General features: G+C 41.6%; 1 protein-coding gene and 1 pseudogene across 3 annotated transcripts in view; one reads left to right on the top strand and one right to left on the bottom strand.

Annotated features, from left to right (window-relative positions):
* The window catches only part of LOC125162244 (ubiquinol-cytochrome-c reductase complex assembly factor 1), a 102,748-nt gene that overhangs the window by 15,989 nt on the left and 60,385 nt on the right, over positions 1-26,374 (bottom strand). The gene's annotated exons all lie outside the window — the stretch shown is intronic.
* LOC125163200 (uncharacterized) lies at positions 22,948-23,029 on the top strand (annotated as a pseudogene).

Genomic DNA, 26,374 nt, shown 5'->3' with positions numbered 1-26,374 from the left:
ACACGCCAGTTCATTTGAGGCCAATTCGCTGCCCTCTTTCCCCTTTTTGCTGTTGCTGGTCTTAAAGACGTTTATGTGACTGCTTAACAGAGGAACCAGATTATGTGGATGGAGGGAATGACGGAGGATCAGGTTTAAACTCCTCCATGAGCTCTACAAGGTTCTTTGTGATCTGGTTCTTGGTCATCTTTCCTGCCTCACCTCCTCCCACCTCCCCACTTTCGGCTGACTCTTCAGTCAGAGCAAACTATGTGCTACTTCCACAAATACGCCTTGCTCTCTTAAGCATATTGTTGCTGGCAATCTTTCTGCCTTCGTTATCTACTGGGATGCTAACTCCTTCTTATCCTCTAAGACATAGTTTATAAATTATACCTTCTGCAAAGCCTCCTCTCTCCTCAGTCTATGGTGCCACAGAAATTCCAGAAACAGGTCCCATTGCTCACTGTTTACCATGTGCCAAGAACCATGCAAAAAGCTCCAAGCATGCGAGCTCACTTAATCCTTCCCAATGACTAACTCTGTGAGACAGGTACTGTTACTATCCCCACTTTAGAGAAGAGGAAACTGACATTTGAGAAGCTAGGAAATAGTGGGTCAAAATCAGAACACAGAGCAGTCTGACTCCAATGCTATCTATGGTGAAACAAACACAATAAATAATGTGGCCACCCTTTATGTACCTAGAACTTAGGTGATCTGTAGAGGCAGGACTAAGAACAGCTAATAGAGTCTTGGGTAAACACAACTCAGAGATTCCCAATTCCAATGGTGGCTAGAGATGGGTCACCCGATGGGTCATCAGTGGCCGATTACTGATATCCATCAGACATCACTAGTAAGCTAAGCCTCACTTCTGGGAAAACTGGGCCGGGGGTGGAGGTGTAGAGGAGGGAGCAATGGTGTGACTGTGATGTGAGAGGACAGAATGGAAGAAGGCTGGTATGGACAACACAACTGATGCACATGAAAGGTAAGAAGAAGCTTTGCAGCCACTGGCTTGAGGCAAAGTTGCTAACAGTAACAAGTTAATAAGAATTGGTTGGAATCCGGGCACCTGGCTGGTGGAGCATGGCGGAGCATGTGACTCCTGATCTTGGGGGTTGTGAGTTCGAGATCCACACTGGGCGTAGAGGTTACTTAAAAAACAAAATCTTTAAAAAACAAAAACAAAAACAGAATTTGTTGAAATGAACGAATGATAAAATGGGGCTAGAGTTGCTGACTAAAGCATAAGGAATATACCAAATTCATCATAAAGCTACAACACAGTACAAAAGATTGCAGGTCAGGTCTTTCTAGCAGTCAGAAATGGCATCAGCAATGCTTTCCAGCGTCAACACCATGGGCCACACTGATTGCATGGCAATAGGCTAATGTGCATTGATCATCAACCAGTCTATTAAATTTAATTTTAGAAATGAGCTCACTCTAGAATATTATGTGAAACACACAGAAATGAGTGAGAGGAGAAAGAAAGAGAGAAAGGGTATATGGAGAGACCAAACACATGGGTGCAGATAACTCACTTACTTGCATTATGACTAAATGATTTACCGAGGCTCTTTTAGCAATGACCGCAAAATACAACGAATAAAATTCTGTGTGTCTGCTGTGTGTATGTGTGTGTTAGGCAGATCCAGAGGAAACTGTATTAATACCAAGAAGAAAAGGAAAAATAATAAAACATGAAAAGATGGACAGTTTCAATGTCTTCCTCCCTCTTTAGAAAATGATGTGAACATCTGAGTAAAGCATATTTCAGCTGTGATGAAAAGCCAACCTAAAACAGGAGATAATCCTTACATCTCATTTTAATAAATGATTTCCAACTTTCAATGGCACAGAGAAGCTTACTACACTGAAATGCCTTTTTTCAATTATTTATTTATTGGGACACCTGGGTGGCTCAGTTGGCTGAGCAGTCGACTATTGATTTCAGCTCAGGTCATGATCCCAAAGTCATGGGATCAAGCCCCTTATTAGGACCAAGCCCCGCGTTGGGCTCCGTGCTGAGTGTGGAGTCTGCTTAAGATTCTCTCTCCCTCTCTGCCCCTTCCCCGTTCTCGCACGCTCTGTCTCCAAATACATATATACATCCATACATTATTTATTTACTTACTTATTTAAAAAATCCCAGCCTAGGGGCGCCTGGGTGGCGCAGTCGGTTAAGCGTCCGACTTCAGCCAGGTCACGATCTCGCGGTCCGTGAGTTCGAGCCCCGCGTCAGGCTCTGGGCTGATGGCTCAGAGCCTGGAGCCTGTTTCCGATTCTGTGTCTCCCTCTCTCTGCCCCTCCCCCATTCATGCTCTGTCTCTCTCTGTCCCAAAAATAAATAAACGTTGAAAAAAAAATTTTTTTTTAAAATCCCAGCCTAGCAGCTTGGAATCTGCATATTCAAAATTTGTATAGCCTGATCATGTCATAAAAAATGAGGTACGTGGTTTGGCAGGCATACCTGCTGAACCACTGGCTTTAATTTCTGATGGTTATAAAGTACAGGAGCCTTTTCCTCAGGCTTGGAAAACAGCAAAGCAAGAGCCAGCCATCCTTGAAAATTACAGTCATTTACCCACTTGACAAGGCATTCAAACACCTCAGTAAGTCTGTAACTATGTTGAAAAGAGCTGATGAGGGACCTTATGGTCCTGGGAAGATCAAACTACCCACACCAATTGAATTTGCTTCTATGTCAGAACATACAGATAAGAGGAGGGTAACAGCTATAATCTACTCTGATTTCTGAAATTTTTGATTGCATCCCACATGACAAGTCTCATGCATACTCCAGTTATAGGGGTTATATTAACATAGACTTCAAAGAGTCACTTTTAACAACAGCACTGACAGCACAGCACCAAATTCTAAAGGAAATAATTCTGGGGTCTCCACTGAAAATGTGTGCTGATAATAATTACGATAGTGGTAGTGGTAACATGAACACATATCACATATCACATTTGATTTGATAATGAGTTCATATATACAATCTTATTTGTGCCTCACAATCATAACCTTGCCCTTCTAGGAGTTCACAGCCTAACTGCTACTGTTGTTCTGATTCTATAAACAAGAAAACAAAAGTTCAAAAATGTTAAATGACTTTCCCCAAAGTCACACCCTGCTTTTGACAGTGCTAGGACTTTTATCTCAGACAGCTGGACCCTAAATCTAGTGTCTTCCCTAAAATGCCATACATTTCTGCTTCTGATGAATCATATCAGAAATGGAGAAATCACACAAGCAAAAAAGTTAAAACTGCTAATTTTGGTACTTTGAAAAACAAGAGTAAAATGCAAAGAACTATGAATTATTGAAAAGTTATCCTAGAAACAAGAAGAGATTCAACAAGGCCAAATACACAGTGGCATGTCTAGGCCAAAATAATAATAAATAACAGGATGAAGAAAGGGTTTGCCTACATATGTAGTTATAATAAAGTCCCAGAGCAGATCTCTGATCATGAACTGACAAATGAGAAAATTTTAAAGTAACGTGGACATATGAAAAGAAATTCCATGTACAAAGGTCAAAAACTTTTCTTTCCTCTATCACTGTAATAGTCAAGAGTCTTTGTTTTAGCTACCATACTTAAGAATAAACAAGGAGAAACCAGAGAAATTTCAACGAAGCGTATCAGACAGGTATGGTCACACTGGGTTACCATTGGTCACAAGCCAGGACATTCATGATTCTACAGATGAAAGAAACACCCAGAGGCTGTACCATGACTTGGCCTGTTTGCTTCCATCATCAGTCTCAATGGATCAGCAGATCTTGGAAGTACTACTCTAATACTGCCTGAGGTGAGTATCACTCACTCTGGGCATCCCTTTCTTAGGGCCCAGATCTACCCCTCCCCAACTTCATTAAGAGTCGGCAGGCTGCTGACCCTGGAAACCTGTCCCTTCATCACAGAGATGGGCAGAGGAGCCCCAGCTAACCTAATCTGACTCTTACTTCTGAGCAGAGATAACCAAAGATAAAAGGCAGCTAAAGTTGGATCATCCCAAAGAGACTGTACTAAGTTCCTGTCAGTTAATACTACAATCCCTGAGCTTCCCGAGGCCTGTTGTTAAACTCTCCTTTCCATTCTGTGAGCACTAGTTAGCCTCCAATAAATGCCTTTGTTTGCTTAAATTAGCTGAAGTCAGTTTCTGTTGCTTGCAATCAATGGATATATTGTCATTCATCAATTCAATATAACCTCTCCATAATAATATAATAACAACATTAGCTAACATTTGTTGAATGCCAACCATGTGCCAGCAACTGTATTAAAAGCTTTCAATCTTAAAAGAGGGTACAATTGTCCTCATTTTACACAAGAGGCATTACCTTATTTTCTGTGAAGCCTTTCAAGTTCCCTAAAGCTTGTTGCTTTTTCATTCACGTGGTTTTTAATATTTCCACCAGGAAGGCATATTGTACTATTTTCCTAATCTGTTTATAGTTTGCCCCCCACACTCCCTCACTGCATTAGACTGTGAGCTCCTTGATGGCAAAGATGGTGCACTGCTCAGCACATGTCTGCAGAATGAATCAATATAGTATTTCCTCTTAATTACCTCTTGTATTTCCTCATAATTCCTCCATAATTACACAATATGGTAATTCCTCATAATTACCTCTTGTATTAGTGACATCCATCCACCTTTACAAATTTCAGGAAAGCTCCCTTGAATACAAAGATTGAGTACAAGGGTTTGGGGAAGGGTTGAGCAGATTTGTGTACTTGCTGCTGCTGTTTTCATGGTTTCCAAACACTACTGTAGCCTGAAGAGGCCCAACTCCCATCCTTTCAGTGTGTCCTCACATGGCCTCTAAAACCCCACACCTCTCTCAGAGCAGTCTCTTCCACTGGAATATTTCAAGACCACCTCTAGTTCCATGACTACCATCTGCCAGCATTCTAGACTTGAAGTCAAAATACTTATATAGAAGTTTGAAGTAAGGAGGAGAGCTTCTGATTGAACAGAGAAAGAACTTCATGATTGTCAGGGTAAGAAAACACAAAGTGGGCAATTGAGTTTTTCCTCTCTCGCTGATCATTCTTTTTTTTTTTTTAATGTGTATTTATTTGTGAGAGAGAGAGAACGCGGGTGAGGGGCAAAGAGAGAGGGGATGAGAGGATCTGAAGCAGGCCCAGTGCTGACAGCAGAGAGCCCAATGCGGGTTCGAATTCACCAACTGTAAGATTATGACCTGAGCTGAAGTCAGATGCTTTACTGACTGAGCTACCCACGTGCCCCTCTCACTGAACATTCTAACGAGATAGGAGTGTCTCTCAGGTGAACAGGCTAAACTTTACCAGACCTTTGATCCCTGCCTGCTCTATAACAAGCGCTATGGAAGACTAACTAGGAAACTTTCTAAGAAGTGCCCTTCTGCTATACTTCCAAGTTTAAGAAACGGCTTATGCTCTGCTAACAAGTGCCAGTACATGAAAGTTTTGATCGGGCTTTGGTTTCCTGTTGTTAAATACAAGATTTGGGAAGTGAAAACAGTTTAATTTATTAATGGTCATTTATGACCCAAATCAAGGTAGAACCAATCTGTAAGACAATTACCTGAAGTATAAGCAAAGGACAATTCCATTCACACCTACTAGTATGGCTATAATTTAAAAAAAAGGAAAATAGCATGTGTTAGGGAGGATGTAGAAAAACTGGAACTCTCATGCATTGCTGGTGAGAATGTCACATAGTACAGTGTTGTGAAAAATAGTTTGATGATTTTTCATAAAGTTAAACACAGAATGACCCTATGACCTAGCAATTCCACTCCTAAGTATATATCCCAAAGAATCGAGGCTGAGACTGAAACAGATATTTGTACACCAATGTTCATAACGGCATAATTTACAATAGCCAAAGGGTGGAAACAACCTACGCATACATCAACAGATGAACGGATACACAAAATGTGGTATCTACATGCAATGGAATACTATTCAGCCCTAAAAAGGAATGAAATGGATATATGCTACAACATAGATGTACCTTGAAAATATTACATTTGAGGGGCGCCTGGGTGGCTCAGTCGGTTAGGCGTCCGACTTCAACTCAGGTCGCAATCTCGCGGCCTGTGAGTTTGAGCCCCGCGTCGGGCTCTGGGCTGATGGCTCAGAGCCTGGAGCCTGCTTCCGATTCTGTGTCTCCCTCTCTCTCTCCCCCTCCCCCGTTCATGCTCTGTCTCTCTGTCTCAAAAATAAATAAACGTTAAAAAAGAATTTTTTAAAAAAAGAAAAAAAAAGAAAATATTACACTTGATGAAATAACTCAGACAGAGAAGTACAAATGTTGTATGATTTCCCCTTATATGAAGTACCTAGGATAGGCATAGAGGCTACAAGGCGTTGGCGGAAGTGGAAATGAGGGAATTTTTGTTGGGGATGATAAAAAAATTGGGATAGACAGGTGATGGCTACATAATATTGTGAATACATTTAATGCCACCAAATTGTACACTTATGAATGGTTAAAATGACAAATACTATGTCATGTATATTTTACTACAATAAGAAAAAAGAAAATTCCAATTACAAATGATTCTTCTCACACAAGAATTTCAATCTGTGACTTAACCATGTACATACATTAAAGCCTCTCTTACAATACCTATCCCATTCTGAGCAGTAGTTTCATGACGTAACTTATATTCCTTGCTAGACTATAAGCTGTCTGGGTGCAGAATTCTACACTGCCTTGTACATGTTCAATAAGGATATACTGAGTGCCTACTATATTCAAGGGATTATGGTATGCAGTAGACATGAAGGATGAATGAAACATAGTACCTATCCTGAAGAAGTCTGTGGTCTCATGTGAAAGAGATTCCACACACAAATGATTATAACACCTAGCACACTGTAAAAAATGGCAATGGTGAGTCTCAGGGCTAAGAGGCTTCAGAGATGAAGCAACATTTATTATATTAGGTATTAAAGGGTGAACAGGGATTATTACTTTTCAGACTGAAAGAATGGTATGTGCAAAGCCACAGAGAGGTGAACAAATACTGCATTTTCAGAGAAAAATCTGTAACAGAGATGCCATGATGGGAAGAAGCAGAAGGCAGAACTGGAGAAAGGCAGTCAGTATATGTTTGACTGGAAATGGCCCTGAATGCCACATGAAGAGGTCTAGCACAGGGAAGTTGCATCGACGGATTTGTTCCTGAAAATTAACCCAGAAGTATAAAGTACAGACCACAAAGTTGGGGGAAAGACCGGAGGCAGGAACACCAGAAGAGATAGGGTGCCTGGGTGATTCAGTTGAGCATATGACTCTTGATTTCGGCTCCAGTCATGATCCCAGGGTTGTGGGATTGAGCCCCACGTCGGGCTCCACACTGAGCATGGAGCCTGCTTGAGATTCTCTCTCCTTCTGCCCCTCTCCCCCTGCTCACGTGCACTCTCGTGCACATGCACGTGCTCTCTCTCTCTCAAAAAAAAGGAATACTAGAAGAGGCTGCAGCAATGGTGTAAGTGAGAGTTGGTAAGGAACTGAATTAGCATAAATGGCAACAGGAATAAAGAGGAAGGAATGCTTTTAAGAGAAATGTCTATAGCAGGATCAGCAGTGGGTGTGGAGGGGAAAAGGTGAGGAGGCCATGACTTGCACATAATCAGACCTCACTGAATGCTAGCTGAAAAAAGAATATAACAGTTATATGTAATCATAAACTGATGACTTTCTGACCCTGGTAGCACTAAGGGCAGACAACCAGTCTTGTAGGGTTTTAGCAATCACAGTGCCCTCAATGTCTCCTGTGTTGTGGTAATGGAAAATCTTACTTGAACAAGATGTAATATGAGCAAGATGTGTACTTAGCTAGAGCCCGGCAGGCGTCTCCAGCGGAGCAGGAGTACAGAACATCAGGGCCTAGAGCTGATCCCCGTTCCCAGTAATCTCTTCACTACCAGTCAAGGGATATCATCCCTCTGGGGCCTCTGCATTCTACCTGCAGTCATGAGGTCTGATTACTGTCAGCAGGGTGCTGACACACCTTAGGTTTCCAGAGACACTTGCGGGCTCCCAAATGCACCATGGACCTCATGACTGCACTTACGAGTGCAGAAAAGCTGCAGGCATGATGTTGCTTTTTAAATGATTTTTTTAAAAAAAGTTTTAATGTTTATTCATTTTTGAGAGAGAAAGAGAAAGAGAAAGAGAGAGAGAGAGAGAGAGAGAGAGAGAGAGAGACAGACAAAGCATGAGTGGGGAGGGGCAAAGTTAGAGGGAGACTCAGAATCTGAAGCAGCTCCAGGCTCTGAGCTGAGCTGCCTGCACAGAGCCCAACGTGGGGCTTGAACCCTGGACCACGAGATCATGATCTGAGCCGAAGTCCAGACTGAGCCGCCCAGGCACCCCTAAATGACTTTTTATTAAATTTAGGCAGACTGGGGACTGTAGAACACTACAGGATGCTTGTTCCCCATCAATAACCAGCCATCTCAAAAGCACAGACTTATAAACGAAACAGATTAAAATGGATAATTAACAAATTAGTAAGTTCTTTGCTAATGGAGCCTGGGCACTGTCACTTGTCCTGTGTACAGAAGATCTAAATATCCCAGAAGACCTGGAGGCAACACTGAGCTCACTGACTCCAGCCACAATCCTTTCCCACTCAACAATTCCAAGACAGACATCATGTTGCCTGGAAAACATTTCCTGAGGATCTATGCCCTTCCCAATCTTGAGATTTCTAGCATTTTTTACAAAACAGTCCTGTCTTCTCCTTCTCTGCAGTAATGGGGAGCAAAAGAGATGGGCCACCCTAATCAAGTGAATCACACATGTTAACTAGTGACTCCAGCTGAGGAGAGGAGGTCAGACCAAAGTCTACAGCCCCAAACAGGTCAGACCAAGTCTACATACAGCTCCAAACAGTAAGGTGGACATTTCCATTGTTCTCTACAGGTCATAAAGAATGCTGGTCTTTCACTGCTGTTTCCTTACTGTTTATTGCTCAGAACCACACAATTTCCAAAACACTGATCTTGTGGTAACCTGAGAAAGAGGCTGTTCCCTGCTGTAGAAATGTAGAAATGCATATGAGCAGGGGGAGAGAGTAGAGGGAGAGAAATGAGGCAGAAAGGTGACTTACCAATTATCACCCAGCTCATAGACGGTCAAGATGTTCAGAGAAACAATGTCATCTGATTCCTAGTCCAACATTCTTTTTGTCTTAAGGCTCAAACAGAACTGCCATCCACCTGATAGAATCCTGCTGAAGTATCCTGGGAATGGCTGAGCCTGAATTCTAGTAGAGGTACTCTTGCACAAGTAATGAGGCAGTCAATGGTGAGACAAACAGTAACGTTCAGATTCCCAGGAAATGGAATGGACACTTGTCTCTATAAGCTAATTCTTTCTGGCCTCTTTTTTCAGTAAAAAGTTACTAAAAGGGTAAACATTTTATCCAAAGAAAAAAGAAAGCCTCGGGGCGCCTGGGTGGCGCAGTCGGTTAAGCGTCCGACTTCAGCCAGGTCACGATCTCGCGGTCCATGAGTTCGAGCCCCGCGTCAGGCTCTGGGCTGATGGCTCGGAGCCTGGAGCCTGTTTCCAATTCTGTGTCTCCCTCTCTCTCTGCCCCTCCCCCATTCATGCTCTGTCTCTTTCTGTCCCAAAAATAAATAAACGTTGAAAAAAAAAATTTTTAAAGAAAAAAAAAAAAAAAAGAAAAAAGAAAGCCTCAGTTGGAATGCTGTATCTATTAAAGAGTTGCTCTCTCTAGTGATTTGTCTTCAACAAGTCCCACTCAGACCTTAGAAATGCTTTGAAATCTAAGTAAATTCTGGGCTCAGTCAGCTCCATTTTGCCACCTTGTGACTCTCAAAGACAAATCTCTGAAACTCAGTTTTTCCATCTAAATTATGTAAAACTGCCTTTATTTTTTCTTTCTACACTACCATGTGACATAAAAATACTTAACAATAAGTAACAAAATGAGTATCTGCAAACATCTGCCTAGCCCCCAGGCACTGTTCAAAAATTCTCACACGTGATAACTCTCTTAAACCTCCATAATGCTCTAAGGTGAGGTAGGTACTATAGCTATCCCTATTTTACAGAGAAAAAAAATGGAGGCACAGAGACTAAGGACCTTACCCAAGGTCACACGGCTGGGATGGCATCTGAGCCCAGTCTGGCTTTGGTGCCCGAGGGCTCTCAACCACTGATTCTGCCTTAGAAAGCAAGTTACAAACCCAACCCACTCCTCCACTGGAGCCAGGGCTGCCAGTCTCCATCCCTCTCTTCAGCCTCTGGGGGCTGCCTAGTTTCCAGTACCATCCTGCCATCACACTCAGCCCTGGGCTGGGCCAGCTTCTCCAGAAGGCTGCAGCAAAAATACAACAAAACAAGCAAAAAAAAAACAGGTGAACTCAAATCTTACTTGTTTATCTATTTAGTTTAGAACCTAACCCAGGAAAAATTCAACTTCATTTCTCTTTTTGGTATAGGCTAGAGACTGTAAGCCCTGTAAGATCTCTCTGGTGCACTCTCTACCAACAGCATTTGCAGATTAGCACACAGTGAGGATGTTCCCTAAATGTTCCCTAAATATGGGGCACCTGGGCGGTTCAGTCAGTTGGGAGTCCGACTTCGGCTCAGGTCGTGATCTCGCGGTTCGTGGGTTCGAGCCTCGCATCAGGCTCTGTGCTGACAGCTCAGAGCCTGGAGCCTGCTTCGGATTCTGCGTCTCCCTCTTTCTTTCTGTCCCTCCCCAACTCGCGCTCTGCCTCTCTCCTCAAAAATAAATAAACATTAAAAAAAATTAAAAAAAAATGTTCCCTAAATAAGTGAATAAAACAATCCTTAATAGAGCCATAAAATTAATAATGATGCTGAACCTGAAGGGAAAAAGAAATTCAATAGTGCCTTCATCATCAACAAATGTATATTCAGTGTTAACCATCCCCCAAACAGTGTTCTAGGAGTTGAAGCTATAGCAATAAATATGAGACAATACAGGGCTGCTCGGCAGGCTCAGTCTGTAGAGTGTGCAACTCTTGATCTCGGGGTTGTGAGTTCAAGCCCCACAATGGGTGTAGAGATTACTTAAAAATAAAATCTTAAGGGGCGCCTAGGTGGCTCTGTCAGCTAAGTGTCCGACTTCGGCTCAGGTCATGATCTCACGGTTTGTGGGTTCAAACCCTGGATCGGGCTCTGTGCTAACAGCTAGCTCAGAGCCTGGAGCCTGGAGCCTGCTTCGGATCTTGTGTCTCCCTTTCTCTCTGCCCCTCCCTTGCTCGCACTCTGTCTCTGTCTCTCTCTCTCAAAAATAAATAAACATTAAAAAGAAATTTTTTTTAATCTTAAAAAAAAGAGAGAGAGAGAGAGAGAGACAATACTTGAACTCCTGGAGCTTACATTCTAGGAAGTAGAATGTACTTGCCTGTTGTGAAATAGGCAATAGGCCAAATAGGCAAAATAAAATACATAGGCAATAGGCAAAATAAAATACATAGAATGTTAGATAATAATTTTAGTGCTATTGCCCTAATCCTGTCATTCAAGGCTCATAATATGAATACTGCCCAGTACTGTGTATGGTGTCCTGATGTGGGGATAGGATGGGAGCCCGCTGATTCTCATTCTGATAATGAGTTAGGAATAGACTCTGTGATTTCACTCACTCAACCACTAACACTTGATAAAGGCCTATTATGTACTAAACACTGTGCTAGACACTAGAACACTGACCTAAAGAGAAAAGGATCAAAAGAGATCTGTATCACAAGAAGGTAAATGGAGGGTATATTCTGGGAGCTCCAGGGAATGGCAAAGGTAATAATATGATGTCATGAAAAGAATAGAGTTGGGGCTGACGCGGTGGCTCAGTCAGTTAAGTGTCTGACTCTAGATTTTGGCTTAGGTCATAATCTCACGGTCTATAGGTTTGAGCACTGCGTCGGGCTCTGCACTGGCAGTGCGGAGCCTACTTGGGAATCTCTCTCCCTCTCTCTCTGCCCCTCCCTCGCAGGCTGTTTCTCTCTCTCAAAATAAATAAATAAACTTAAAATAAGAAAAGAAAAGAAAAGAAAAGAAAAGAAAAGAAAAGAAAAGAAAAGAATCAATCAGCGGTAAATTTTAATCTCTGCGCTACTACTAATATAGGACTCCAAACAAGCCATTTTTTCTTGCCAGGACTAAGTGTCCTCAATTGAAAAGATTAAATGAGGATCATCTTTGTGCCTATCAAACTTCTAGGAGATTGCCGGCCATTGAAGTGACACAAAATATAAACTGACTGCTTTGCAATTCTGACCAGTGAGGGCTAGCCCTGAATGGGGCTTCCTGTCATCAGCCAGAGCAGTCTGGACTTCCTTTACACACTTCCTGGCCGTCACCACCAAGCGGAATTCTTCTGCCATCCATGTCTACCCATGGCTTCAGACCACAAATCCAGCATGTTACAAACCCCAAATTGGTCCCCAAATCCACTCAAGTCTCTTCTGGGCCTCTGAGCTGAGGATAATAGGAAAAGGGCCAGTTCCCTCAGGGCTAGAGAGCAAAAGAAGCTTACAGAATAAGTAGGAAGTCTGGTAAACTGCTGTTCTCCTACTTTGAATACTACCCTGGATTGGAAAACTCTTAACTCAGATTTTTTTCAAGTTGGAAGGGCTCTTAGAAATAATCTGGTCTAGTCTCTTCAACCTGAAGCTGCCGGTTAATGGTGGAACTAAGTTTAATTCCCTACTCTTTTGACTCCAAGACTAGTGAGTGGTTTTTCAACTCTCCCATCCTCTCCTTCCTCCGGAAGGAGGATCCTCTTTGGCAGGCAACTCAGCTTGGGACCCAAAGCACAGCAGATGATAAACACCTTCTGTCTTTGAAAGAGAAGAAGCATAGTCATAAATTATCTGTACTCAAAATACCACAGACACTAGAATTCATTTGAAATCCAAAGAATCTCAGCAAAAGGGCATAGGACAGGGATGAAAGGAGTAGTGTGGGAGACACAGAGAATGCCACGGAGTGCTTAATGGGAACTGTCTCCTACTTCCCCCATAACCAGGCACAAACCACAAGCCTGCTGATTCTTAACCCTAGCAGCTGAACTACCCAAGGCCCACAAAAGGGGCAACACACACAGTTTACACCTTTTATTATTCTGATAGAAATTTCTCTCCTGGGAGCAGAAAGAGGTCAAAAGTCCAAAACCAAAAATATATATCTTTGTAAGTCAGAGCAAAAGAAGCAGTACAGCAGACAGTTATTTAAAAAAAAAAAAAAAAAAAAAAAAAGCAGAGTAGGAGGTGTTAGAAAACTCACTCCAAGTAATTTATTCACTAGGAACCACAAAGGGCTTTCCCAAGAAAAGCAAAAACACCATTAATTTCCCCAGTACCCTCCTTTCAAAGGGCTCCAAACACTTCACACATATCGTTTTAAATTGTCCTCAAAGGCTCCAAAATAAGGAGTTACTATTTCCCCAAGTTCAGATGGAGAAACTAAAATATTCATGCCCACCCTGCTCTGTCCAAGTCATCCTAACAGATTTAGCCAACTTCGACTGAGTGCCTGCAAGGCACATGACCTATGCCAGGCAGAATAAGCGAGACAAAGATGAAAGATATGATCTCTGTCCTCCAGAAAGTCAGAATCCAGTGAGGCATAACAGATGTATACATAAATCTTCAAATAAGGCAGCCTACGCTAGGTGCCATTGAAAGGTTCCAAACAGTGCCTATTTTATCAAGTGACTAAAATGTGCCAAGCACTGTACTAAGTCATTACTAGCATCATATTTTTTAAGTCAAATGCTATGTGTGACTTATAGAGAAAGAAATGTAGACAATGAAAGGTAAAGAGAGTTGCCTAGGGTCTCAAGGTTATGGCACAGCATGGATTAGAACCCAGGTCTGTCTGGCTCCAAAGCCCATGTGATGAGAGGTAAGTGCTTGGGAAGTTACACACATACATATATGATAGCAGAGCATCCTTTTCTCAGAGCCAGATAGAACTCCTATAGGGGAAGGAGCCCCCTGCTAGAGATCCCTGGCTAGAGAAGGGCCTGGCTTGGTGATACCTCTACAGAGCTCACAGAGCTCACCTGGTGGGGGTAACCTCTGCCTCTTTTGCCAAGGCTCCACTTTGGAGGCCAAGGAAGAGAGATCTGGAGGAAGAAGAGCTTATGAGGCCACTGTTCACAGACCAGATAGGTTAGAGAGAGCATAATCAGCCTTGGGGAATCCCTGGATCTGAGCAAGGCTAGGTTAATATAAATAGCTCTATTTTAAGACCTCAGGACATGAAACAGATGGGGGAAAAGAGAAGATCCTCCAAATTCTAGGAGCAAAGTTGAGCCTGGAACTATGGATGCCCAATCACCATGCCAGTATTCTTCCCGTTTAATAATGGGATCCTTCTGTAATTATTTTCAAATCTTAATTTCAACCTAACAAAACAACATCAACAATAACAACAGCCCTTTGATGGAGCCAGGTACTTCTATTACTATCTCAATCAACACAACTGACTTTACTCCTATCAATGGATAGGTTAGTCATTAGTTCATTCACTTGTTCTTATATTCTACCTACTTCCAAAAAAGGTTCAAGTTGGCTTATAACAAAAGGTATGTGGTATGGCCAAAAGAGCAAAAGTTTGAAAGTCAGTCAGATCTGGGCTTGTGACTTCTTGTGGTGGCCACAGCCAAGTTCTTCAACTTTTCTGCCCCTCAGTTCTCCTCAGCTACAAAATGGGTACACTCACCTCTCTAACCAGGCAATTTGTGATTGAGATGGTATCTGTAAAATGTCTGCCAGAATCTGGCCCACAGTATACATCTCAACCAAAAGAAGAAAAGAAAAAAAAGTAAGAGAAAAGAGTTAAGTAATAAAGTGTCTGTGTGAGAGAGAGAGGATAATGAAAAATTATATCAAATACCTAAATAAGGGAAGCTCTGTACTTTCTGGTAGCCCTGGCAACAGGAAAACAGGATTGTTCTACCACTCTCATTGTTAAATAAAGGTATGCATATAAGTTCATCAAGACAGAGAAAGTTCTTGTTTCTAAATGCAAAAAGGTTCATGTATACTTGAGTGAACGTGTATGTGCACACACATACACACACACGCACGCTTACACCGTTTTTCTCTCCAACAGGAACAGGGCAAATGGCTCTCCAGAGCCCTGCTGCCCCTCTGACACCACACTACTGCTGCTTGCAATGAAGTACTTCAACAGTTAAAACATTTTTGTGCCAATATTTTAAGAGTGCAGAAGGTTCCAAATTACATGTAAAATAAACAATGCCAGACTGTGAAAACTCTTGGCTGCAACGTTCTCTGATGTTAACAAGAGTTTCTTTATTACTGTAACCTTTCAGAAGTGAATAAAAATTATTTCTCTGCCCTAGTTTTGCCCTCCAGTAAAAGGGAAGAGAACAGTGACCATGGAAAGAGCTGTACAATGACCTCTCATGAAGGCTAGGAGGCTGGGAAGGGGGCAGTTTAAAACACAAAGCCTTCCATATATGTTTCTAGTCAAAGGTTAGAAATTTAGTTTGTGCTGTGCTGATCATATTGTAAAATTTTATGTTGCTAATATTTTTATGTAACTAAAACCCTCAGGGAGACCAGAGGGCATTTGCAAGAGCCCAAACTAAGCTTAAGTTAAGAAAAAACCCAAATCTTGATCAAGGCTCCTTAGCCACTTAGGGAACTTCATTACTCTGAAATTGAGTCTGAAGTGCCCTTAAAAGGGGGGGGGGGAGAGGAAGAAATTCTATAGGTGGCCAGGACTTAGACAAAATATGTTATTTTGCAGACCTTTGAGTCAAGGAGTCTCTGAATACTGGACACCCAAAATGATCTCAAAATGGAGCTAGTCTGAATAAAGAGAGTCTGATTTCAGCACTGCAGGAAAAGGACAAAAGTCACCATACAAAAGCAAACATGCTTTGTCCTCACACAATCCTGCCTCTACCTATACTATTCCTCTGCCTGGAAGGTTCCTCTCATCTGTCAAACACTTATCTGAAAAGATACAACCCAAATGTCATCTACTCCAAGCTTCTCTCCTCTGGGCCTTCTCAGCAATTTTTAAATATCACAATCTCTTAATACTGTAATCACCTGCTTATATGTTTGTCTTTTCCTACTAGACCGCGGAGCCAGGGACAGTATCTTCATCATCTGTGTATCTCCAGTGCCTAGCAGAGTACATGGAAGCTAGCAGGTCACAATAAAATGGATGGATAGATGGGTAAAACCTTGTTTGTGTCTGGGAACAGAAATCAGACAGAGAATGATGAACTGCTAAAAAAACAGAACACAAGCTCTGGGATTTAACACAAGGCTAGCTTTTCAGACTCTCACAGAGTTGCGGAATGTTAAGTCTGGAAGAGAATTTAGAAATCATCTAGCTCTCCTCCCCAGAGAGGTGAGGTGATTTGACTTACTTGAGCTCACCCAGAGAGTGGTCATGCTGGCCAGAACTCCCTCCGTTATACCATACCATCCATTCTCTCTACTGTAAATAGTTACAGGTATAAAAATTTTTTGGCAGTAAGATGAGAAATATGATTAAGACTACATATTATGAGAATGCTATTTGTTACAAACAAATAACAATAGATGTCACACTGAAATTCAAATAACTTGATACAAAATGCAATACCGGAGTTGCTCAAAAAGTTAAACTAGCAATACTGTATGTCCCAGTAATTCCACCCCTAAGTAATATACCCAAGAGAACTGAAAACCTATGTTCAGACAAAAACCTGTACATGAATTTCACAGCAGCATTATTCATAAAAGCCAAAAAATAGAAAACTACCCAAATGTCCATCAATTGATAAATGGATAATCAAATGTGGCATATCCATACAATAGACTACCCCATAGAAAGGAATGAAGAACTGGGGCGCCCAGGTGGATCAGTCAGTTGAGCGTCTGACTCTTGATTTCGGCTCAGGTCATGATCTCAAGGTTCGTGAGACCGAGTCCCAAGGCAGGTTCTGCACTGTCAGCTTGGGATTCTCTCTCTCCCTCTCTCTCTGCCCCTCCCCGGCTTGCCTTGTACACTCATACACACACTCTCTCTCTCTCTCTCTCAAAATAAATAAACATTTGAAAAAAAAAAAAAAAGGAATGGCGTACTGACACACACCACATGGATACACCTTGAAAACATTATGCTAGGTGAAAGACAGATAGAAAAGGCCACATATTACATGGTTCCATTTATATGAAATGCCTCATTATAGGTAAATCTATGGAGACAGAAAGTAGAGTAGGGGTTGTCAGGGGCTGAGGGAAAAAAGGAATGGGGAGTGTCTGCTAATGGGCACAGAGTTTCTTTTTGAGATGATGAAAATGTTCTGGAATAAGACAGTGATGGTTGCATAACACTGTGAATTTACTTAAAAAATTAAATTAAAAATATATATATATATACTAAAAATGGTGGATTTTATGGTAGATGAATTATAACTCCATTTTTTTAAATGGAAGAAAAAAGATACAATCTCTACCCTCTAGGAGCTAACAATTTAACTGAAGGAGTCCAGACCAACATACAGGCATACTTCAGTGTTATGTGACAAGTAATGTTATACAAGATAGAGGAAGAAGGAAACAACACTTGGGTTAAAAATCTCAATGCTTATGTTAGAGCCATAGTTCCTAGTGATGATGACCTTTTCAGGCAGTACAGGGTAGTGATTAAGAGCATGGTCTCTCGAGTCTGGCAGATTTGGGTTCCAATCCAGGCTCATATTTACTGTGTAAGACTGGTTAAGTTACCTTACTGGTAGGTGGAATAATGGTCTCCCAAGAGATCTACATTCTAATTTCTGGAACCTGGGAATGTACCTTATATGGGGGAAAAGGACTTTGTTGTTATGATTAGATTAAGGGTCTTCAGATACGGAGGTTACCCTGAATTATTCAGGTGGGCCTTGAATATAATTACATGTACCCATATAAGAGGGAGGCAGAAGTCCCCTAGACCCAGATAGCAGAGGAGAAGGCAACATGACCACAGAGGGAGTGATGTGGCCATAAGCCAAAGAATGCCAGCAGCCACCAGAAGCTGGAGAGGGCAAAGAACAGAGTTTCCCCTAAAGCCTCCAGAAGGAGCACAGCCCTGCTAATACCTTGATTTTGGCCCAGTGAAGCTGATTTCTGGCCTCCAGAACTATGGAGAATAAATTTGTGTTGTTTTAAGCCACTAAGTTTGTGGTAAGTTGTTACAGCAGCTACAGGAAACTAATAACTAACCTCTGATTCTAGTGTCTTCATCTATAAAACAAGGATAGATATATGACCTCACAGGAAAGATTGTGGTAAATGTAAAACTCATATGGTATTTATAAAGTGCACAACAAAGAGAAAGTTCTAGGTAAACGTTAGCTACTACGTTTCTGTATTATGCTGAAATCCTCTTTCACAGGGCACCTGCCCATGCCCAGACCCTGCTCCCCTCAGCAGGGAGAACAGTAAGAGCTGGCACTCAGGAGACTTGAGCTCCTCTCTTTAGTTGATTTCTAACTTAAATTTATCCAGCTCTCCTTGAGCCAGTTTCTCCATCAGTTAAATGACAGGATGAGACTAGAGCAGTGGCCCTCTAACTGGGGAGTCTGTTAAAACAGACTGCTGGTGGGACCCCTGGGTGGCTCAGTCATTTAAGTGTCTGACTCTTGATTTCAGCTCAGGTCATGATCTCACAATTTGTGAGATTGAGCCCTGCGTCAGGCTCGGCATGACAGCGCAGAGCCTGCTTGGAATTCTCTCTCTCCCTCTTTCTCTGCCCCTCCCCTGTGTGCGTGCTCTCTCTCTCTCTCAAAATAAACGTTTAAAAAAAACCCCAAAAACAGATTGCTGGGCCCTACCACCGGAGTTTCTGATTCAGCAGATCCAGGGTGGAGCCCTAAACATGCATTTTTAACAAGTTCCTAAATGATGTTGAGACTGCTGGTCTGAGGACCACACTTTGAAACTCTCTGGACTAGTTTATTTCAGGTTCCTTTCCAGTTTCAATAGTCTAAGACATCCAATAGATGTAGCATTCAAACAATAAACACTGCTGTATCAGACTGAAATAGTTTTACAACTAAATTCTTTTCTGATGTTAAGAAAGTGGGGGATGGGAGAGTATGAAGTACATGGTTAAAGACTAGTTTTAGCTTTTGAACTAAACAGAATGAAAAATCTTAAGCAACAGTGGGAACAGGAAGAGGCTGTCCCCTTATCCAGCATGCTGGCCCCATTTTAATTTATTTTAATCCCACCTTTCTGCCTTTTCACCAGACCCCTCCCCCTCACGCCCTCCACGAGAAACACATCTAGGTGTCTCCTGAATTCATTTATTGGGTCGGCAGCGCACAGTATAATACCGCCTTTGTTAGTCTCCTAGCCCAGCTTCTCCTAGCACAGTGTTCAGTCTCCGTGTTCCTCTACTCTTAAAAAAACACAACCAAGGAGTCTCTGAAAAATAATTGTAAAATCAACTAAGGCAAATTCAGACTATGTGGAGACGTTCAGACTCTAAATGCTGGAAAAAGAAACAAATTCAGAACATTGTTAGCATTCTCACCTGTCCTTTTTTCCCCTTAATCTCTATTAGTCCTGTTGAGTAGGAAACCTCTGCCGTATTGGATTAGAAAGTCTGAATAAAAGGGGCCTCAGCCTGGGGACTGTGCTGAAGAAATGGAATGCCTCGAGATTCGAGAAAAGCTGTCCTCTTGGCCTTTGGAAGTCCTTGGTAAGAAGACCAGGGAGAAGGAAACTGCCATGAAACTGATCCCCCGCCCACACCCCAGTGAGGGATCACAGTATAATAAAGTGGATACTGGACTGGGAACCAGCATCCCCTAGTTTGGGTACTCATTCTGCTATTTTCTAGCTGCATGACCTCGGGCAAATCAATTAACTTCTCTGGGACCGCATTTTCTCACCACATAAATTAAAACAGTGGGACCAGATCTATAGTCCTCACCCTGAGATGTACATCAGAAATTTTCTGGGGAGATGTTTCAAAATAACCACATCTGAGCCCCTTCAGATTGAGAACCATTGAATGAGAGATATCTGAGGCACTCCATCTAACATCCTAAGGTTCATTTATCCCATAAAGTGAATTAGAAATATAAATGATGAGAGAGCCAAGGAACCCAGGAGGGAGGTCAGGGAGAGAAAAATGAAACTCTTTTCGGGGAGAGGGTGGTCAGAGAAATTGAATCTAGGTGTGATAAGAGACCATTCATTAAGTCAGTATTTGAAAGATAGTGCTGCCCAGTCACTAATAATAGAAGCAAGGACGTGTGTTCACTCAACAGGTATCTGAGGGGTGACTGTGTCAGGCACTCTGTGTAAGACACCAGGAATCCTAGGATCCTCATCCCATCTAATGGGCATGACCTACACAAACCCACAATAACAGTAGATCATGGTAAGTCCTCTCTCAGAAGTTTGTACAAAGTGCTACAGCAATAGAGAGAAGGGAGTGGCCAAATATACCAATTATTATGGTGGGGGAGGGAATGCTGGGTAAAGCTGCGTGTAAGAGGTACTATCCAGATGCATACTATAGCATCAGTGACAATCTGGCATGTATGTGTGCGTGTAGACGCGCTTGAGCATGAACATTTGTGTATTAGAGGTTTGTTGGCAATCAGACTAAAGAGGTAGGCGGGGTCTAGAATATGAAGATTTCTTCCCCCCCCCGTCCCGTTTTTCACTTTGAAAATCAAACTTAAAAAATGTAAGAGTAGGAAAACAAAAATTTGTATGATTTTTAGATTCACAATTGTTAATATTTTGTAATATTTGCTTCATGTCTCTCTCTGTGCACGCACACACACACACACACACACACACACACACACACACCCTTTTTTCTTTTGCTAAACTATGTGAAAATATCAAAACATTTCAATCCTAAATACTGTATCTTCTAAGAACATTTTCCTATATAACTATGAAGAGTTCTACATACCATTGCTAAGATGTTTGAATTTTGTTCCTCAGATTTCTAGACACAGGAGGGATCCAATCAGATGTAGAAATTGGAAAAACCTCTGGTGGTTTATGTGGTGACAGGGTTCACTAGAGTAGAGAAAGTCCAGGAACTAGTTAGGAGGCCATGTGCAATAAAGGAGAGATGATGAGGGTGGATATAAGCAATGGAACAGAAGGGAGGATAAAATCCAAAGATAGTTTCGGCAGAAAAGTGACATGACAATTTGGGTGCAGAGGATGAGGCAGGGGTTGAGGAAGACTACGAATTCCAGCGGGTGGGGGGGGGGGGTGCTGGATTGATAGAGATGACAGCAGAAGCAAGACAAGAAACCTAGGAAGAATAGGTTCATGGAGCTATTTATCCCGTCTCCTGAGGGAGACGTGTTTATTTTTTTTTAATGTTTTGTTTTTCTTTTTGAGAGACAGAGAGAGAAGACCACGAGCAGGGGAGGGGCAGAGTGAGAGGGAGACACAGAATCTGAAGCAGGCTCCAGGCTCTGAGCAGTCAGCACAGAGCCCAATGCTGGGCTCGAACCCATGAACCGTGAGATCATGACCTGAATTAAAGTCAAATACTTAACCGACTGAGCCACCCAGGAGTTCCCAGAGATTTATTTAGAAGAACCATTAACCCCTGAAAGAGAGATGTGGAAAATGGCGGGGTGCTCAGTACACGCAGGTCTAAGCAGTATTAGAATCTATGGTACAAAAGATGTCAAAGGGAACTGGGCACCTAGAGAGACTGGAGGCAATAAATGAATGAATGAATGAATGAATGAATGAATATATATATACACACATATATATACATATATATATCCATACATATATATATATATCCATACATATATATATATATATATATATCGTGTGTGTGTGTATATATATATATATATATATATATATATATACACGATAGGTTGGAGAGGTAAACAGTTCTGAAATGATGAACTGAATTGGGAGTATGAAGAGTATTTAAGAAGTGTATCCTAGGTGTCCATGCACCAAGGCAGCCAGGGCTTTCAAAATGGAATTAGTTCACTGTCTTTCTCCTACAGAAATTCCATGAGGGAAACTGAAGATAACAAAGGGGATCATATTCACTTACCGATTTACTCAGTCAAGAAACATTTACTTAATGCCTACTGAGTATAAAGCTCCATTTTAGGTACCATAGGAATACAAAGATAAACAAATATGAATCAGACCTCAGTTAATTCACAATCTATAACTGGATGTAAAAACAGCCATGAGAGAGATAAATGATCGTGTGCATAGATAGAATTAGATTCAATTTAAATTCAATTCAGAAAGGTTTATAACTTCTTTTTCAGGGACAATCCCTGAAATAAAGTGAGTCCAATATGCAACCCAGAAGGACAGGCCAACCAAGCCATCAGACTGGCATTCCGAATGTGTGCTCCCAGGCATCTGATCAGCGACAAAACTGTCTAAAGCATGTACTCTAAGCACTCTTGCTACCTCTTAAGACCTGAGGTTAGGAAACTTGTGTAAAGAATGCATCTACTAAAGATACATCTCAGTTGGACCCTGCTAAAGTTCATGAGCCAATCCCAAAATGAAATTGCTCTGCCTTCTAAGAATTTAGGCTTCTCTCACCTAATAAACAAATATCCACTCCAACAGCTTAGGACATTTAATTTTTTTTTTTTTTTTTTGAGAGAGAGAGAGAGCGCATGCACATGAGTGACCATGCACATATGAGTGGGGAAGGGACAGAGGGAGAGAGAGAGAATACCAAGCAGGCTCCACACCCAGCGCAGAGCCTTATGGACTCTGGGATCATGATCTGAGCAGAAATCAAGAATCCAACACCTAAAAGACTAGCCACCCAGGTATCCCCCAGCTTAGGATATTTAAAAACAAAAACAAAAACTTCCCAAAAGAAGGACTGATTTCTGAGAACATGTCTTATTTAAAAAAAAATTTTAAAAGAGAGGTTAGAAGCTTTTGCGCAGTGGCAGTATCGTAGCCAATGAGGTTTATCCGAGGCGCGATTATTGCTAATTAAAAGAGAGGTTAGAGTGGGAGAGAGCCAAAGCATAACAGACTCTTAAAAACTGAGAACAAACTGAGGGCTGATGGAGGGTGGGAGGGAGGGGAGGGTGGGTGATGGGTATTGAAGAGGGCATCTTTTGGGATGAGCACTGGGTGTTGTATGGAAACCAATTTGACAATAAATTTCATATATTTAAATAAATAAATAAATAAATAAATAAATAAATAAATAAATAAATAAAATTTTTTTTTATTTTTTATTAAAAAAAAATTTTTTTAACGTTTATTTATTTTTGAGACAGAGAGAGACAGAGCATGAACGGGGGAGGGTCAGAGAGAGGGAGACACAGAATCCGAAACAGGCTCCAGGCTCTGAGCTGTCAGCACAGAGCCCAACGCGGGGCTCGAACTCACGGACCATGAGATCATGACCCGAGCCGAAGTCGGCCGCCCAACCGACTGAGCCACCCAGGCGTCCCTACATTTTTTTTTTTTTAATGTTCATTTATTTTTGAGAGAGAGAGAGACAGAGCACAAGTGGGGGAGGGGCAGAGACAGAGTGACACAGAATCTGATGCAGGCTCCAGGCTCTGAGCTGTCAGCACACACGCAGGGCTCGAACTCACAAACTGTGAGATCATGTCCTGAGCCAAAGTCGGATGCTTAAACCACTGAGTCACCCAGGTGCCCCAAACATGTCTTATTTTAAAGGCCTCAAGCCCAAAGAATTGCTCTGTATTTACACTCCACTATTCATATCATTGGCAGCAAAACTATACCCTTAAAGTGGTCCTTGCCTTTTAAACAATACCTTTGGCAGCGAGTTTTAATTCTGACCTAGAGATGCAAAGGATAGCAAAATTTTTACCTCCTGGTAATAAAACAGAAGTTTGAAGATTTTTGTGGGGAGGTAGGAAGGAGAAGGGAATGGAATTACAGCAGCCTGGAAGAAAATTTCCAGAAAAACTAAAGTATGTGTAATTCTTATTTTTACCATCCTTTATAGATTTAAAATCTTTGTTAGTTTAAAAACATAAAATGCCTCATGTATAAATTGTTTTTTAAGTCAAATCTATTAGAAGATCAGAAAGCATGGAAAAAGAAAAAGAAAAAAAACTGAGGGTAAAGGAAACAATTTCTCATTTCTTTTTCTTCCAATATTTAAGACTAACAACAAACACATATGTTCAAAATGAAAAAGGATACCTCTCCACCACACTTTTTCCAATACATCCAGTGGGCTTCCAGAATGGTCTTCTGTTATCAGTTATTTACTGGGCAAGCATTCAGCCAAGGGGCAATGACAAGCACTTTGGAGAATACAAAGGATACAACTGATGCAGCCCCCAGGCAATTCACCTGGATGACAGTCAATACACACTAGTAACAATGATACAAAATAGTAAGAGCCAGAAGAAGGGCACATATAAATTACTAAGGTACTTCCAGCTAGGGACAACTGGGATTGTCTTCTAGTATGGGGTGGAGGGATGTAAAGGAATTGGGGCTATGGTGTTTAGGCAACCTAGAGTAGTATCGCACGGGGAAAGACACAAGACAGGAAGACCAAGGCATTCAGCTTGGCTGGGGTGAAGAGTATGTGAAGCAAGGATGGAATGTGATGCTCATTGAGTGCTTCCTATGTGCCAGGCACATGTGCTAGAAGGTTTCACATATTTACAGTTCACAAAGAGCTAGAGGAAATGAGTTTGGAAAGGTAGTCTGGAGTATGATCACAGAGGACCTTGCAAAGCAAAATGCTGGTTCTAAAAAGCAAAGTAGAATTTTACAAAGGAGTCCAGTTCAGCCCACAGCTCCTCCACCTCTTTCTAGGCCCTTTGCACCACCCCATGAAGCAGCTCTGTTACAGAAGAGAACAGAAGACCTTGAAGTGATGAGAGGTTCATCCTTATTCTGGAAAGGTGCTAGCAAGAAATCATCTGAAGTCCAGAGGAGACACCTGGCATGCCAGGGACCACTGATAAGGATAAACTTGGAATTTCTTACCTACTCCTTCCCACCCGTCTCCAAAGCTTGGAAAGCTTAAACCTGCTCATTGTAAGCCACAAGGTGGAGATGTCTGGCAGGGCAGAACTGAGAGGAAGTCGTTTAGCCAGACTAAGGTTACCATTAACACTTTGAGCCACTGCCTTGAGCTAATTTTTATGTTTGTTTTTTAAGTTTGGTTGAAATGTCACAAATGGAAAAATTAACTAAAGCGCCCCGGTTAGCCACAAGACTGGACACACCTGGCTGCAAACCCAGCAAAAGAAACTTACTTCATTAGTAGGAGAGGCAGAAAGTGAAATTTACATCTGAAATGTGCCTGCACCAGGAGAAAGTGCTGAGGCCAAAGGCGCTGTCTGTTTTTACAGCTGCGTCAAGTCTTAGTTCTCTACTCTTACCAACACTCAGGAGTGAGGCAAGGGCCCAAGGAAAAATGGTCTCCAACCTCTTCAGCTGCAACTCAGCTCACAAAGGTTTTTAAGAACCAGTTAATGAAATAAAACAAGACCAGATGAGGTGATATAATGAACTTTATTTCCACAGCTAATTTATATGTTTAAATCCCAAATAATTTTTTTTTTAGTTAGAACGCTCTAAATTATTGATGTGATTTTTGTAACCTCAAATTTAACACATATTTTATACCGACTTCACTAATGATATATGAGTCTGCCTTGTTTTTCACAATAGTTGGGCTCCTAAAAGCCGATAAAAAGCAAAAATGTTTTAAATGAAAATGTCCTCACCAAATGAGACTGCAATTCTAATTTCAAGGGAGTTCTTGATTCAAATTTCTGATTCATCATTAATTGCAAATGGCTCCACTCAAAGTAATAGCCTCTAAGAATTCTTTGGCATGTAAAAAATCACCACTTCGTTGATCAGTCTTATGAATTCTACTTTTTATATGAGTTTTCTTAAAGATGTACACCTGGGATGTCAAATTACACAGAGAAAGATTTACAAATTACCACCTTCAAATCACAGATTTTCAAAGCACCCCAATAATCCACATTTTTTTAAAGGAAATTGAAGCACAGAGGAGGAAAGATTTGGCAGCCAGGGTCAGAACAAAGCCACACTGGCTCCCTACTACTTTCTCCAGCCACATGTCCCTAACTTTCCCATTTCTGTAGGCTGTAAGCACACAGAAGTCTGAGACCCCCTCCATACATACAATCACACTCACAACAGAGAAGTAGTTAACAATTTTCTTGCCTGCATAAAGGGTGTCTGCCTGTTTATACCATGAGTTGGGTGGGGGAGGATCAAGTCAATTATAACAGAAAAGCAATAATAGTAATTTCCCAACTCTTCCAAACCTCTGTTATTTTTAAACCACCATCTTTTATTTATAGTCTTTGTAAC

The sequence above is a fragment of the Prionailurus viverrinus genome, chromosome A3, assembly GCF_022837055.1.
Source record: "Prionailurus viverrinus isolate Anna chromosome A3, UM_Priviv_1.0, whole genome shotgun sequence".
NCBI lineage: Eukaryota > Metazoa > Chordata > Mammalia > Carnivora > Felidae > Prionailurus > Prionailurus viverrinus.
This window is presented reverse-complemented; position numbering and strand designations above follow the sequence as displayed.